The sequence below is a fragment of the Parus major genome, chromosome 20 (genome assembly GCF_001522545.3).
Source record: "Parus major isolate Abel chromosome 20, Parus_major1.1, whole genome shotgun sequence".
In the NCBI taxonomy this organism is placed as follows: Eukaryota; Metazoa; Chordata; class Aves; order Passeriformes; family Paridae; genus Parus; species Parus major.
This window is the reverse complement of record NC_031788.1, coordinates 10044298-10061378: the sequence shown is the minus strand read 5'-3', so window position 1 is coordinate 10061378 and position 17081 is coordinate 10044298.

Here is a 17081-nt window from a genome sequence, read left to right as displayed (position 1 = left end):
GCTTGCTGCTCAAGTTGTGATTTAAAGTCTGCACAGAGATGGCAGGTCGGAAGCAATCCTTCCCCAGGAATATGCTGCAGACCTCAAAATATTCATTGCCATCTGTCCTTTTTTGTCGTGGGTTTATGGAGCTGTTCTCAGGGTGAGTCCTGCCCTGGGCAGGGTGATGCCAAGGCTCCCGAGGAGCATTCAGCAGATGATAACAGAAAATGCCCAGGAAATGCAGTTTCCTGCTGGAGACAAAGCGGCCGGAGCGGGCTGGGTAATCCTGACAGGCTGCCTGCTCTGGGACAGCCTAATGCTGCTCCTTGCACACAGAAGGTCTTTTGGACTGATTGCATTATAATTTAATCCATCCTTCAGCGATTTTAGCTCTCAAGATTGTTGTTATTTTACACCTCAGCAGAAGTTCACGAGGAACAAAATGAGGTTGCAATCCTCTAGGGGAAGCTGGCAAGAGTCACAAATCCATCTTTGTGGATACAGATTTAAGCTTAGGTCCAAATAATTAGTTCTTTACCCAGGCCTTAAGCTAAGGAGACAGTGAGTTCATCTGCAGAGGCTGCAGAGTAGCTTCCTGGGAAGCTGCAACACACTCACATTCCTTTCCCACATTCACTTATAAAGCAAAGGTTCCAAGCAGTGCTGGATGTGGCTCATAATCAGAAGCCCCAGTACACTGAGGGCAGGATGACCAGGGCTCCTGGCTGTATTGCCAGGAGGAGCTTTCCCCAGGGACCAGTGAGACCCCCCCTTGGCTCTGAACTGAAGCTCATTTGGATAAAATCCCTTTTTTTCCACCTTCTCCAGGCAGCCTTGTGCTGCTGTAGCACAATGACTGTGGCTGTTGGTTCACCATCAGAAATTCCAGCAGGGTGGGAGGCTGCACCCACTTAGGAGTGTCTGCCTTTGAAAATTCATGATGAATTAGCTGTGCCTTTAGCAGGATTAATCAGAGACAGGCTAAGAAAAGCCTGTTGTCAGTGCAAACAGCATGAGAGCCCTGGGAGATAGGAAGTGGCATTGTCCCTGTCCCCCCAGGAGCTGCTCCTTGCTCTCCTTGCCCTGTGGATAACACTTTTGTGGGGGAGCCCATGGCACAGAGATGCTGTGGACCACTGAAATGCTGGACTTTAACTGGGCTTTAGCTCTTGGCCACAGCAGCCTCATTCCAGACACAGCCAAACCAAAGGCAGGGCTGAAAGATCCCCCATGTCCCTCCCTCCCACAGATTTCTGGAAGGGTGGTCAGTAGGTTCTCCATCCCACACACAGGTTTTAATTTGCCCTTGCTGGAGAACAAAAACCCTCCCTGCAGGCTGCCCTGCTGGCCAGGCTGTGAGCCCAAGAGACCTGGCAAATTCAGCTCCTGTGTCATCCCTTCTGCTCCCCACAGGATGACCCAAACCCATCAGGAGGCATTAAATCAGGACACCCCAAGCCTCCTTCCCCTCAGTGGTTATGGGGACACCATGGGGACGTGTTTCTCAGGCTGCCACTGAGGAGTGATGGCTCTATCAGCCTCCCTCTGCCTGCCTGCACCTTCCCTTATTTATTCCCCACTTTGAGCTGCAGCGTGTGGCTGCTGAAGCATTTGGAAGTTTGTGCAAAGGTTTTATTGCTTCATTTTTAACCTCTGCACAAATGCCTACATCATTAGCTTGGGTTTTTTCACTCTGGATGACATTCACTTTGCTTTTCTCCTCCTGGGCATCCCCACACTCCTCTCCCTCTCAGACAAAGTGGAATGGGGAGCTGGAGGGGCAGATTTATTTTTAAATTATTTGTTGTTGTTATTTTTATTATTAATAATAATAATAATTAATTTGTTTAATTATTTATTTATTTATTACTATTATTTAAAAAGAGCTGAAGCTTTTTTTTTTAAGGAGGGAGTTGGTCTGGATCTTTTCCATGCCATATGCAAAGATGTGCGCACACAATGTCTGGTTCTCCACATTCACCTCATTCCCATGTCTTGGCTCCTCAACTGCAAACAAACCCACCCCAGTTCCTCTCCCACAGCCCATGACTTGTTCTGGGGACAGCAGTGCAGTGTCCAAAACCCATTGAGTGGTACCTGGCACACACAGCCCACTTTCACCACGAAAACACCAAAGCCTGGCTTGGAAAACCAAAGCCGTGACCAAGATCACAGCCATCACTTCCCTCAACCCACCGGGATATTTTCCAGAGAGCAGACTTGTGACAGGCCATGGCTGATACCCAAGGCTGACAAACTGTGCACTATCACTCATTTGGGGTGTCCTGCCCTCATTTCCCACCAGCATGAGCCTACCCACCCTGTGCCACTTGGGCAATGACCATGACAAAGCCCACAGGGCGGGGAGCTGGATCTGGGCTGTGTCACCAACAGCCCCAAGTCCCCATCCCCAGGGAGAAGCTGCAGGAGATGCAGCCCCATCTCAGCAGCAGAGACCCCTTCACCACCTTCATTCACATCTAAACCCACCACAGCAAAACACCTGATCACATCCCATGCAAACAAGGGGTTAAAAAAGTGCAGGTGTTGCAAAATTGATCATGCCCTGGCATTCCTGTCTGATCTCCTTGCTTTTCCACAGGCAATAAAGAAGCAGCACAGATTCTCTCCTTCCTTTTGAAGATGTGCTCCTGCAGCCCTGGGTACACACACTGGCCATTTTGCCCTCACACTTGGCATATTTTCCTGGTTTGAAAGGAACCTTGTCCTTGCCAGCAGGGCTAACCACAGCCAGGCACAGCACGAGGGACACACCAGCATTTGGCATTCCAATATTCTCTTGATTCCTTGGACTTCAGAGGCCACTTTGCTGTCACCAGTGGCAAAACCCAACCCCCAGGAACAGCATGTTCAGCGTTTCCCATCATCTCAGGCCATGTCTTCAAGGTGGGGGATGAGATATGCTGAGCAAAACTCTTCCAAAGCAGGAGTTCTGCCTCTGCAAATATTAGCGATGCAGGCGTCGTAGCGGGGATTATCCACCGTCATGGCATGTAGAGGGAAGATGGATTTCAAGATGATAATAGGAATGACACACGTTGCTTTTTCCCCTTTCTGCTGACACACAATTTAGCAGTCACTGCAGAATTTTCTTCCCATTTAAAATTTCCGTTTAATAGCCAAGGAGCTCATGTTAATTCAGATGATCTTTCCCGCAGCACAACCAGGAAGGGTGCCTGTTCTAGAAGCTTTTTCCCAGTCTCAGAGGCTGTGGTTAATAAAAGCAATATCTCCTGTGGCTTCACAAAGGCCACAGAGAATGTGTCCTTTACCATGCTATCAAACCCCACTTGACCCAAGGCTGGGCAGAGTCAACAGTATTTAAAAATTAGACTCTCCTAACAGCATCTCCTCCTAGGAGGGGTCCAAGGAGGTTTCTCAATGTATTTTCAGGACTGGAAGAGATGCAGTGAGTGTCTCCCTGCCTGCCATCCCATCCCTAAGGCAGGAACCTCATGGCAGGCAGGCCAGGCACTGGTGGGCACCCTGTGGTGACTGCTTGATGGGGTACAGGGACATGGGGCAGCACAGAACACCAACAGGCATCCCCAGCTCAGGGGGATGTGTTCCCCTATCCTCCCCTGCAAACCTCACCCTCAGAGGGGATTATTTTACATGTGCTTCTTGCTTTTATTCCAATTTTCCCATTTCCCCTTGCCCTGAGCGAGCCCTAACCCAAAGCTGAGCACAGGGTGTGGGCTGACCCTGGCCCTGGCAGCAGCAGATGGGAGCAGGGCTGTGGCCTCCTGCTCTCCCCACGTGCCAGTGGAGGTGTCTTGGCAGCTCACCCCAGATGGGAAATTGCATCCTGATTTTATTTATATATTTTTCCAACCAAGTGTAGCTGTCGCTCAGGAGAACCCACAGAGCAAACTTCCTCCTCATTTAATGCAAAATCATTACAAAATTCTCTCCTGTGCATTGCAGTTGCATATATTCACTTATCCTATACAGCAGAAATGTGGGGCAGTGTTTAATTAAAGATGTGGGTGTGGAGGCTCCAGGAGCAGAGATTTCATGTGCAAATCTCCTGGCTGTGAGCACTGAGGCTACACTGGGAGCAGATTAATGCTTTGTGCAGTGCCTAAATCAGTGGCTAAACCCAGTCTGAGGGAAGGAGCTCCTGTGCTGAGCAATCCTGGGCTCCCTGCTCTTGCTGAACTTTATTTATTTACCCAAAAGCACCCCATGGATGGAGCTGGAGAAGTGAGGCCATCTCTGCACAGACCTCATTGAGTGCCAGCCCATCAGAAGTCCCTCCCTCATTCCTCTCCTGAAATAATGATATAAACCCAGCATTTTCAACTTCTTCTTCCTTTTTTTTTTTTTTTTTTTTTTTGTAATGGTAGGACATAATTCAGGTTATTGCCAAGAACTGCAAATTGTTTACCAGCCTTGTGCAAACAAAGCCTCTGATCAGCCACACAAGCACAGCCCTGAGGCTTTCCAGCAACCCGGAATTCTTTAATTACTTAACAAAAGCTCAGTCTTACTTTTTATTTTTCTTTTTTCTTTCCTTCAGCTGTTACCTTGGAAAACCACAATCCTGGATGCCTTCCATACCACACGCTGCTAAAAGGGTTTTTAGAGATGATTTTGCCAAAGGAGTTCCCCAGCTGGGATTGAGGCAGGGCTGAAGCCGTGCTCGGTCAGGGGGAGCTGCCTGGGACCAGCAGAACCTCCTCAGCAGGAACTTTCCTGGTGGTGGAAGTTTCTCCTCAACACCCACATGTGCTCGTGGACACACAGGGTGAGCATCCCCTACAGAGCCTGGCAGCCTGCAGCGAGCATCCTCCAATTTCTCTCTGATTCAACATCGATCTTTGCCCGGGTCTGGTTTTGGCTGCCCCAGAAAGTGTTCTGGAGACAAATTTTGGAGTGTTTTGGACAAGAATTTTGGAGACAGATGAGTTTTCAAGCAGGAAAAGAAAAGGAAAGGAGGGCAGGCACTGGGAATGCACATGGCAGCTGTCACAGGCAACACCCATCACTCCTCCAGCAGCAAGAGCAGGGAGGAAGGAATCACCATCCTTTAGCTCCCACCCAACACAGGCACCACCCCACCATAGCCAGGGAACAGCAAGGCAGGTGCAAGGCAGAGTTCACTCAAATTTCATAAATTGCCTCATTTTCACCATCTTGAAAAAGCCTCCTTTTCATTGAAAAAATAATCTGCACATTTGGAAAAAAAACAACAACAAAACAAACCAAAACTTTTTAACAAAGGAGCCAAATTGGTGCTGCATTAAGTGAGGAGCAGTTCAAGGTGCAGAATAATTCACTGTCAGTCTCAGGGAGGCATCTGTGGAGGGTAAATAAGGCTCATGCACAGCCAGCTCGGTGTAAGCTGTCATTGCAGCCAAGGCATCAGTCAGGAGAAAAACATAACGTTGGCAGATCTCAGAATACATAAATAAAACATGCTTACCACTTGCCATCAGCGAAAAAGTTTTAAAAAAATTAAAAAGCTGCCTTTCGAGCTCCCCCCCCTCACACACACAACCCCCCCTTATCTCTACTGCTTCTCCTTGTAGCATAAATTCAGTTTTCAACATCTCTGTTTTCAGACATCCAAGTGGACTCTGAGGAAAAGGGGGAGGGATGGAAAATAAACCCAAAAGTTTGGCGAAGCTGTGAAAATGCCAGCTCAGCACAGAGAGACAGCATCGGCCTCATCACAGCCCCAGGTGGTGATTCCCAGGGCTTGGGAAGAGCAGGAAAGGCATGGCAGGGTGGGCCAGGATGTGCTGAGCTCTCAGCATGCTGCAAGAACCCCGATTTCCCAGCCTGGACCCCAGGCAGCCGTGATGCCAAGGGCATCTCCCAACCCTCTGGCAAATAATCCCATCAATCCCCAACCAAATCCCTGGCAGCACCCATGTCACAGTCAAATGCAGTGAATTGATTTGCCATAAGTCATATTTACTGTCTCAGCCATAAATGTGTCAAACCCAATCTTTTTAACTGTAAATAATTCCAGATATTCTCCTTTTTTTAGAAGCCTCCACTACAGAACCTCCAACAGAGAACAGGAAGCGCTGCATTAAAGTGTGGGGGTGTCAGGGCTGTGCTTGCAAAAAGATCTGATCCAGACTAGTTTTTCTTCATCCTCTGGGATCTGCTGTGGATGGGGAGGCCAAGAGGGAGGTGGGGTGGTGGCAGGTGCAGGATAACCCCGGGCTTGGTGCTGGAGGAAGGTGCAGTTGAGACCCCACACACGGCACTCCCCAGCAAAGAGAGGAAGGGCAAGAGGGAGGGCTGATATTGCCTTGCACTGGCTCTGTTTTCCTTCAGTTCCTGGGGGAATTGCACACCTAGAGCTACTTGACACTGCTTTTTGGGATGATTTGATAAAGCTCAAGGTGAGCAGCTCTGAGAAGGAGCATTGCCCACTGCCTGTTGTGTCCCCACATCCTGAGTGCTGCCTCACAAACAGGGATTTGGCAGTGCACTGCTCACTGAGGCCATTGCATCCAGCTTGTCCAGGGTCTTGGTTCCCCCTAAAACAGCCAGAGCAGCACCAGGCTCAGTGCACAGCCTAACCCTGCTCTGTATCACGTCTGAGTCAAACACATCTGTTTCCAAAGTGCACTCCCCGGGCTGCTGCCAGAGCAGGGAGAGACAGGACTGCAGGAATTGGTGTCAAACTGCCCTTCCTGCCAAGGTTCCAGGGCTGATCTGACAGTACCAATGGAAATCACAGCTTAGGTTTAAGAGAAAGCTCTTCCCAAGAAAGAGGCTGAGCTCCTGTCCTCCCCCTGCCTATTTGAGCAGCATTGGGAAACATCTCCTGCCACATCCCTCACCTCCTCCCCATCTGTCAGGACCATCTTGATGGTGTTTCCCTCCTCCCCTCTCCTTTCTTTGCACTCATTTCTCTTTCCATCATTCTCCCATCTCTGCTGGCAGGATCAAAGCTCTCCTCCCAAACCCATCTAATCACAGACAATCATTCCCATTTCCCTGGAGTCACACAACAAAACCAGGGAGTGAGGCTGCACGAGTGTTCCTTTGGCACATGGATAAGAGCACCAGTCCCTTCCTCCAGCCCTCCCCAGCCTCTCACTGTCCCACCACAGGCATCACCAGTCAAAGCTCCATGTCCAAACCCACCCCACCAAATGAGACCCACAGCTGGAAGGAGCAGTGGGTCATAAAGGTGAGCTCTCCCCCAGCTTTCTGCAGCACAAAGCTCAGCCCTGAGCTGAGGAGCCCTGTGCCTCCACCACAAGGCTTTGCCTCCAGGGTCCCCAGCTGATCCCACTTCACCTGTTCTGTGTTGCCTGTGGAGCCCACAGTGGCATCCATCAGAATCCTGCTACAGCCATGAGCCACAGCCATCCCTGCTGGCTATCCACCAGGACACCTGTGCTCATTGCCAAAGAACTCCTTGGGACACACTGATCTTGCTCCCACATGGCTCAAAATGAACGTTTTTAGGCACAGGACACATTCTCAGAGGATTTGGGTTTCTCCTGCTGTTACATAAATGCTGAAGCAAAGTCAAGCCTCTGCAGCAAGTGGAGGAGTTATTGATGTCTTATGTTTGTGGTGAAGGGCTCAGGGAATCGTGGAATCAGCTGAGTTGGAAGGATCCACAGGGATGGAGTCCAGCTCTTGCCCAGTCCTTGCTGCAGACATTCACTTCATGGATGGTTTGGGGGGCCTGGTGGTGTCCATTCAGATGTTGGGGGTCTTTCCCAGCCCTAATAATTCTATGAGTCCCTGATTTCTGTGTCTGCCTGACCTCCCACCTGCCCTGGTACAACTGAACCACCACCCACTCTGAAAGCTCTCTGCCCAGCTCTGGGTTCCTGTTGGTATTAAACTGCAGGAGCTGCAGAAGGGAGTTCACACTGGAAATCAGAAATAAGGGCACTGCTCTGTGAACTTCCAGCTCACTGACACTCTCCCTGATCATTAAAGCCAGCATCCTTTCAAGACGAGCACAAATCTCCCATTAAACATGCTCCAAAACAGAAAGCACACAATGGAGGCAGCAATTAGGAGCAATTGCTTCATAGACAGAAAAATAATTGATTGGTATTTCTTTGGAAAAGCAACTGGGAAAGCAACTGAGCTGGTGTGGAACAGGCTCCCTGGCCTTCCCCGTGATCTGGACATTTTTCAGTTTTATATGGGGACAGAAGTAAACAAAAAAGGGTCTGTGTTGAATTTTGCTTGCTAAATGTTGAAAGGTGGAAGCATCAGGAAGCCCTGGGAAAGGACAGTCCAGGTGGGAAGGACAGGATGACTCTGCTCTGAGTGAAAACAATTCCAGTGTCCCCCTCTATAAATTCCACCTCCAAGCACCTAAAACAAAGCCATGGCCTGATGCATCATTTCTTTATTTTTGTAACAGGTTTTCCATTTTGTGTCATGCCCAGCGTCTTCTGGACTTTGGGAGCTGTTGGTGGCACAGGAGCACCGGGATCTGCCCCTCCTGGTGGCACCTGTCAGTGGAGGATGTCCCTCACTGGAGCAGGCTGGACACACAAATTCACTGTTGCATATTCAACAGCACCTGTTTGCCTCCTGAACTCTAATTTACTCAAAGTCTCTGTAGGATTCTAAATGGACTTTGAGAAATTTAATAAATGGACCATTAGTATTCCCTTGGTTTTCCATGTTCAGCAGTGTCAACATGTTTCTAATGTAAACCCTAAGGCACAGCTTCCCAAACGAGCCAGGTTCCCTCCCTGTATCTCAAACTAAGCTCCCTGCTTTCCTCTGCTGCACCAGACCAAAGCCAATCTCACAGAGCCATGGGAGTGCATATGAAACCCCCAAAAAGCTTATGCATTAGATCCTCACAGCAGCAAAGCCTTTCTTTAAATCAAATAAAGAAGACAGCCCCTTCCTTCCATCCGCTGGCAAAGTTTAAACTCCAAGGATAAAGTCTGCCACCAATTAAAAAGAAAAATGTGCTGTGCTGAAGGATGCAGAGGGGAGATGGTGGTGCTGGATGAAGCACAGCAGTGAGGGAAGAGCATGCTTGGACGCTTGATTTAATTTGGACTGAGAATTGCACGCCTATCTACATTTTTTTCCGGGCTAATTGGAAATTTCACAGCTTTTCAGGAGTTGCCCACGGACGATTACCAAGGTACCTGGTTCTGCCGACCCCGGCAGTGCTGTGAGCAGAGTGACAGCCGGGAAAAGCTGGAATTGCTGCGATTGCAGGGACAGGGATGTGGGATGGCTCAGAGCAGCTGCAGAGCAAGACAGGGTCAGGCGGTGATCCCACCTTGGTGTCACCTCCCCAGAGGAAGAGGAGAGCAGCCCTTCCTCCCTCCCTGCCATGGATGGCTGAGAAGCAGCCTAATGCAAACACTAATTACCCTAATTCCGATACACTCTACACTTCCTCCGCTCAGCTTTGTAACAGTAGCGCTCCTCTCCATCATCCGGCCGGGTGTGATCATAGCCAGAGGAGGCACAAGAAAGCAGAGCCGAGCTGTGTGAAGGAGTTAATGCTTCAGAGCCTGCTCTCCCATTATCTCACACCTCACTCACCATATAATCAGACACGAATCCAATATGCAAAGGAGACACTGCATTAAACAGAGCACTTGAAAGTTGCTTATAGTTTTGTTCCATACAGACAGCATTGATCTCCCAAAACATTGGCATTTCAAGGTGCAAATGAGCCTTTTCTGCCTCTTGCAGGCTTTTCTATCGCTTCGACTCCTTGTAAGCGAGGTTAAAGAAGGTGTGAGAGGCACGTAATTACAAACACACCGAACTCCTTTGACAAGTCCAAATGAGAGTTTGCCTATGCAAGAATCATTTCAATCCCAGCACAGAGCCACCATAGGCTCTGAACCATGCACAGGGAGGTGAAGGCAGAATAATTTAAATAAAAGTCAGGGAAAACAAATCCTTTGACTGCAAAGTTCATCAAGGAGAGTTGCTGTTTCTCTACAAAGCTACTGATCTCAGGGGAGGGAAGAGTTTGCAGATCCAGTGAGGGGAAAACACAGAAAATTTGCTCAGAAGTCTGAAACACAGACTGAAATTAATAGTGTGGGAGCTAACGCTTGGGTGAGTACTGCAAGAAATAGCCACTGAATTCGGAAGCTGAATTTTTAAACGTACTCACCTCATTTAGGCTGTTCCTCTCCTCACATTCGCTTCCCATGAATATTCAAGCAGAGCAGAGAATTTGCTGGCAGGAATATTAGCGAGAGCAGTGCCAATATCAGAGCATATATTAGCTGGTCTGGAAGGGATTCACAGGAAAGTGCATTCCAGAGCTGTAATTGCACTTGGCAGTGCCCGATCAGCAGGGCCTGGCAGTGCCCTGCCAGCGCTGGAGCTGGGGCTGAGCACAGAGCCAGGCAGCTCCCAGGGCCATTCTGGGCTCTGGCACCTCCTCACACCCTGAGCATCCCCAAATGGACTGGCAGCCCCAGCCAAAGGTGCAGAAACCGAGGTGGGGTAAAGGAGGCTGTGAAACAGAAGCCAGGAGAGCCTCACCTCTAAAGCTCCTTCCAACCCAAGCTGTTCTGTGCCCATCCCAGGGTGGGGACACCAGGAGAAGAGCAGGATGCACCTTGGGGACAGGGAACTGATGGGCCCATGGAGTCTGTTCATATTGATGAAGATGAAACCTGCCAGTGCTTTAGCAGATCCCATTCTCTTCAGATGTAAATGATGCACATTTGTCCCCCCCCATGGCAGCAAAAATGTATTGATGCTCTTGATGCCTTTTGCTCAACACTCTCCAATTTCTCTATCCAGCAGAGTGTTACACAGAAATGCAGACTGAGAGCCATGAAAAATCCTGAGTGGTTCAGGGCTGAAGGGTTGTCCTCACAGCATTCACAGGATGGGGTCTGCAGAGCAAAGTTTGAGGGATTTTCTCCTGTGTAGTCACTCCTCAAGCCCACTCCCAGCTGCCCTCTCCCCCAGCCAGCTGAAAGCACGTTTTTCCTGAAGGGGAAGGAGGGTTGGTCCAGCATTTCCTACTTTTGGCAACGTCCATATATCTTGGGGAGCCTATAGGCAATGAATTACATGACATGCCGAGGGAAGTGGCACTGAACATATGGCTCTGCAGTGTAATATATTCAGAGAAGTTTGATTTAAAGGTAGCAGGGAGGAAGGTGCAGGTCCCACAATCTGTTTAGGGGAAGCTGTGCCTTTCAAAGAATTTTGAGGCTATTTGCAGTGAAATCAGATGTGACATCGAGCCAAGCTCAATGATACCAGTGCTGAGAGCATGGGGATGACACCGAAGGGAACTGCAGGAGATGCACCAGAGCTCAGGTGTGTCTGCACTGGGCTCAGGTGGGACTTTCCCACTGCTCAGAGGTCACACCATGGCAAGAGGCTCTGGTGCTGCTCATGCTGGAAGTCTGGGTCAATGCCAAGCAGTTTTCACGGCTTATTTTGAGCTCCCAAGTCTTAAACAAAAAAAATTACTTAAACAAACAAAAAGAATAAGCATCAGAGACCATGTGCAATGTCCCCACATGTGCTGACTCCTGCCCAGGAGCAGGAGGGAGCCAGTGCTAAGCCTCCAGCCTGCAGCAGGGACCTGCTGGTCAGACACAGGCTACTCCATGTAAGCTTTAAAAGAAATAATTAGGTACAGTAGTTTAAAGCACACACAGCAGCGCTCTGCTGGTCAGATGACCTTAATTAGGCTGTAAAGTGTGGAAAACCTTAATAGGAAATGGTGCCTGCCTGGAAATGATAAATAAAATGCCTTGATCTCTAAGTACCAAGTTGGCAATTCTTGTTTGGAGGGAAACATGTGATTAACAGCAATCCAGCAGTAAATGCAGCACAGCTCCCCTGTCCTCCCTCTGCTGTGGGACAGGTTAGTCAGGCACATCTCTGCCTCCAGTGCAGGACCAGCTGCATGGAGCTACAGGTCAGTTCTACACACAAGTTTGTGATTGTCCTTGCCAACCTCAAAGCTGGGGTCTTTGATGCTCTGCTAGTGAGGCAGAGGGAGATTTCCCTGGAAAATTCCTCTTGAACTCACAGATGACAAAGTGGGGAGGTCATCACTCACCTGCCTGTATCATTTCCATCTTTCACCTTGTCCCCAGCAGCCCCTGGAAGCCTCCCGTGGTCCCTCCAGGGCACAGCCCCCATTTCCTCAGTGCTTCCTCTCCAGCAGCCCCAAAGCTGGGGGGGTCAAGTGCATGGTGCCAGCACACCCCCAGGGCACCTGGGGCCAGGTGGAGCCAGGTTTTAACACCTGCTCATGGCCAGCCTGGCTATAAACCGATTGTCTGCAGACCTGGAGTTCATCACTGGAGTTGTTCAATGCAATTACATTTTCTAGGGCTCATCTGGGAGAGCAAAGGTGAATATCTGCAAGAGCAGGAGGGAGGAGGATTTTGGCACTGGTGTATCCCAGGGGTTTGCAGGTGCTTTCCCCAGCAAGGCATGCTGGCAGCATATGCATCATCTTCTTCACATCTGGGGAATGGATTTTTCCCCTCACAAAGCCCCTTTCCTTCCTCTTAAAATGTGTCCCTCAGTTATTCCATCTGCAGTTAATGGGGCCACAGTGTCTGGCACATCCACTGCCACTGCTGGGAACTGAGGGGAAAGCAAGCAGGGAATTCATTTTGTTGGTTTTGCCATTAAGTGATTTCCACACAGCTGAGGAAGTCAGAATGTCTTGGGGAAGAAGCCCTCAGTGAGCAGGGCTCTGCATTTCTCATTCCCACCGTTCCCACATCCACAGGGTGTTTTACTGGCCCCTTCCCCTCTCATCTCTCAGTCTCCAGCGTTCCTGTGCCTCATTTTCACCCCTGTATCTCTCTCAAAGCTAAAGAAAACCTGGAATCATCCCACACCTCTGTTCCCACGAGTACTAAATGCTGGGAGATGGGCAAATACAGCATCAACATCAGATTTGCAGACTACAGGCAAGAAACCTGGAGCAGTGTCTGCCTGGGTGTACTTTTAATTGCTCACACCCCTCCTTTTCACCCAGAGGTGCTTTCTCTGTCCAAACTGCAGTATTGGTTTTACATGGCACATGCTTGGTTTGGGATGTGTTTTAAGGGACTTCTCTGCAGAACTATGTATTAAATTCCTTTCCAATTCATGCCTGTTTGGTCCCAGAAGCGTGTTATCATACACCAGATGGAGCTAAATAAAAATACCACGAGTGCTGCAGTATATTGATGTGATAGATATATAATAATTAGATGTGCTGTAAAGCTATTAAGGCTGCAAATCTCAAATATCCATTATATTTTCTCCATTTCTATTCCCACAACATCCCTCATAGCATGGTGACAACTGGCAATGTTAACATCCACATGCATCTTTTTTTCAGGCACGAACAGGCTGTAATATCTGCAGGATTTATCTTGGTGTGACTCAGTCTATCTGATAATAACAGAATGAAAGCAAAGCCTTCTCTCTGCCCAGGAGAACTCTCTGGACCCGGGGGGATTCCTCTCAGCCCTTGGCTGTGGGAGCAGCAGAGCATCCGTGCTGAGAGGATGGGCAGGGACAGAGGGACAGTGGCCAGAGCATCCAGGGACAGCGTTTCTGATGGGGAAGTGTCACCACCACACACCAGGCAAAGGCTTGCAGAGAAACCAGCGTGGGGACACTGCTCCCTGCTTGCAGGCAGGAGGAAGACAAGCTCTGAGCTCTGCCTCAGATGCCAGCGGCTCCTCACGGATTCCTCAGGGTTGGAGAGCCCCATTCCAGTGGCAGACTCAGTTTGAAGGGAGTGGAACATGGCCAGAATGGGGGAACGAGCCACCTGCCCCTGGCAGGTCCCCTGGTAAAGCATCCCTGACACAACAGGTCTCTGCTGCGTTTTCCCCTCCAGTATCCCTTAAATCAAGGGACCAGCACCCCCAGGCTTGCACCCGATGGCTCAGGCAGCAGCAGCTGCCAAATGTGCAGGGGAATGAGCTGCCAAAGCATTTACTCTACTTTTGTGGAGAGATGGCAGCTGGCAGGGGGTGCCCTGGCTGGGGCATCGGCCCTGGAGCATCCCTACAAGGCTTTGGTGGAAAATCTCCCGCCCCTGCTTCTCCTCTGCTCCCAGCCCACATCCCACACGCCCACCCCGTGCTGCCAGAGACACCTGGACTCACCTCACTGTGCCAGAAATGCCATCCCCACCCCTCTGCCCCCGTTCCCTGGCAGGGGGAAGCAGCTTCCCAGCCCCAGCACAGCCACCCACCCTTTATCCATGAGCTTTTCCAAGTGCCTTCGGGCTGTTGTGTTGGCATTTCTCTCCTGAAACACTGGATTTTGTAGCTACCCTGTCATCTGTGATGAGTGGGCTCTATTTTAAATCACTCTTTATGTTATTCAAAAAAACCATACCACTTCCAAGAAAAACATAACGAAAATCCCACAGAAAGCCACCTCAGGAGCACCGTGCCAGCTCCACACAGAGCAGCAGCAGATGCATTCATGGAATCACAGAATCATTGAGCTTGGAAAATACCTCCAAGCTGATCAAGTCCAACCAAACACCACCTTTCCCACTAAACCACGTTGTGAAGCACCACATTTACTCATTTTTCCAGCACCAGTGTTCCTGGAGCTCTAGGCTCTTCAGCTCTCTCAAGCCTAAGCCTAAGCTTTAACCTAACCCCAACTCTTTAAAAAATAAAGGGGAAGGTGGGTGTTTTCTGCAGACAAAGCTTTCAAATAAATCTTAAGTAATTGAACAGGCAGTTTTTGTTTTTCCTCTCATTTTTATTTTCCCACCATCTTCCCTGTCAGTTTAACTCACAGGTAATGTGTTTTTCCATTGGTGAGGTGGGGGCTCTGGACCCCTAAAGATGCTTCAGGATCTTGGCACATCTGTCCAAGACCCATGGGATTGGTCCTGTCCTGCCTGTCTTGGATGATGTTTCTGCCCTCTTGGGACACAGTGTCCCCCCACTCAGTGTCAGAAGGGGCTGCCTTCACCTAAACAGCCTTTCCTTCCCCCAGACCTGCAGCCAAACCTCCAGAATTTCTGCTTTCCTTTTTAGAGAGCTTTGGGATACATTAGACAGGATAAAAATTTTATAAGGGAAGCATTATATGCACTTTTATAGGTATAACCCTCATGTTTCAGGGTAAAAGGCACCTTCTAACTGCCTGGGGTAAGGGGGGAACTCCTCCACTGGCTGCATTAGAGCCTAAATATTTGTTATGGATGTTATGTGGTAAGTTTTTAATAAAACCTCCAAACTTTCCTGAAGGCTCACACACTAAAAAACCTCTCATAGGACAGGACACCTGGGAAGGGCTCACCATCAGCCACAGAAGATTGGAGGGAACTGCCTGCCCACCAGCCTGGGGAAGGGCCTGGGCACTGCCAGGGATGTGGGGAGCTGAGGAGGGGCTCAGGCACAGCCCATCCCTGACTCCCTGAGCAGATGGGTGCCCCTGCTCCCCACAGCCCCTGTGCCAGCCCCGCTAGAGCACGTTCTGCCTACAAGCAAACACAGCCAACAAACCTGTTTACATTGGAGTTGTGAGCGGTGTCACATCCCCTAAGTGTCTTAAAGTAATACTTGATGATATTCTCTCCTTCAGTAAACATATTGATTAGATTACAAATAAGATTACGACTAAACACGGCCCTTTGCGGAGCGCGAGGCAGCGCCGCCGCTTCCTCCTGTCAAGTAGGTTCGAGTTCATTTGTTACAGAAGCTCTTGATTATTGTGATTTAACGTGACTCTGCTCTTCCTCCCCCACGGGGACACCAAACAATTAGTGGCTGCATTTTGGGGTGATTATAACATACCTTGGGGGTGTTGAGGAGGCAAAGAAATAAAGAGCAAAGGACTTAACGACCTAGAAAGCAGCAATTCCCTGACACCGCGCTGCCCGTGGGGTGGTTTGACCTGGAATCCAGGCAGCAGCCAGGGCTGGGACGTGACAGCGCTGGCAGCCAGCACCAAGCCAGCCCCTGAGCCACAGGGTGACATTAGAGTGTGGCTTTGGGAGCATCTTGGAGCTTTACAGTGACTTGGGCACCCAGGGAGATGGGAAAAGGGGCAGACTGAATCCTCTAATTGCTGCCAGCAATGGATGGATGGATGGATGGATGGATGGATGGATGGATGGATGGATGAGATGGATGGATGGATGAGATGGATGGGATGGAAGGAGGGTCACCCCACTGCTGTCCCCACAGCCTGGCCCTGCATCCATCTCTCTCCATCAGTGCATCCCTTGCTGATGGATGAGGGGAGGGAAATCCCTCTGATGCACAGCTCAACACAGATTAACTGGGATTTAGGGCCCAGTGCTACAGGATCCTGCCTGGATCCAGGCGGCTTGGGAAGCCTCCACCAGCCTGCTCCTCCAGCAGCAGGAGTTGGGGTTAGGGTAAGGGCAGGAAGCAGCAGTGAAGCTGACTGGAAGAAGAACTGGGACAGACCCTGCTCTCCAGCCCCACTCCCACAGCCCCAAAAGCACATTGCTGGCATGGCTGGGATTTTTTACCTCCAGCATCCACAACTCCTGGCTCAGTTTACCTCCACCCTCCCCAAACACAACTCTCCTGGACCATTATACATTTGCAACTTGCAGGAATTGCAGCATTTGAAAGAAGTGGGGAAACTAAGAGGTGGTGGTTAAAATGTTGATGCTGTGTGAACTGTGCATCTTTGACACCAATTTTCTTACATCTTGCCATCACCACAAGTTCCCTTTGAACATCTCTGTCCTGTTTTTAAATGTTTCTAATCGACAGTTTCATTTTCTTCTGCACTTTTCCCCTCAGCTTTTACCTGCCTTTGCTCTTGTAGCTCACAGACATTTGCTCCACTCAGTGACTGTGCATCCCAAAAATACTTAAATACATAAATTGTCTGGGGCAACCATTCTGATCAAACCTTACTGAAGCAGAGTGCTCTGTCCTCATTCCTTTTCTTTAAATTAATTGTTCTTAATTATAGGGTTTTTTGGGGGAGGGGAGTGGGTTTCCTGCCACATCATCCAAGCTACATCCCCTTTTCTCCCCTCCCCACTTCCTATTATTTATCAGTCAGCAAATGAATCATTCATCCTTTGCATTAAGCAGAAAAAGCATTGCCCCCACCGCGGGCCTTGGTTTGGGCAGGGCTGAGCTTCC